Genomic DNA, 226 nt, shown 5'->3' with positions numbered 1-226 from the left:
CCAAGGAATGCTAGAACACAAACGAAGGTGGATGCATACTTTCTGTTTTCTTGGTGTGGCCCTGTCTGTGTATCTTATATCTGTTATTTTTAAACAAGAGGTCCGAATACAGAAGATTCATGCCTTCTCCAAATTCAGTGCGATCTCACTTTATTTCCCTATGAAATTCTGGGTCCTGCAATAAGTAATCTTTGTTGCATTTTCTAAGGATATATTTCGCATCCTT

Source organism: Cryptotermes secundus, unplaced genomic scaffold (genome assembly GCF_002891405.2).
Source record: "Cryptotermes secundus unplaced genomic scaffold, Csec_1.0 scaffold17, whole genome shotgun sequence".
NCBI classification, from domain to species: Eukaryota; Metazoa; Arthropoda; class Insecta; order Blattodea; family Kalotermitidae; genus Cryptotermes; species Cryptotermes secundus.
The sequence above is the reverse complement of the archived record's forward strand: the minus strand, read 5'-3'. Positions refer to the sequence as shown.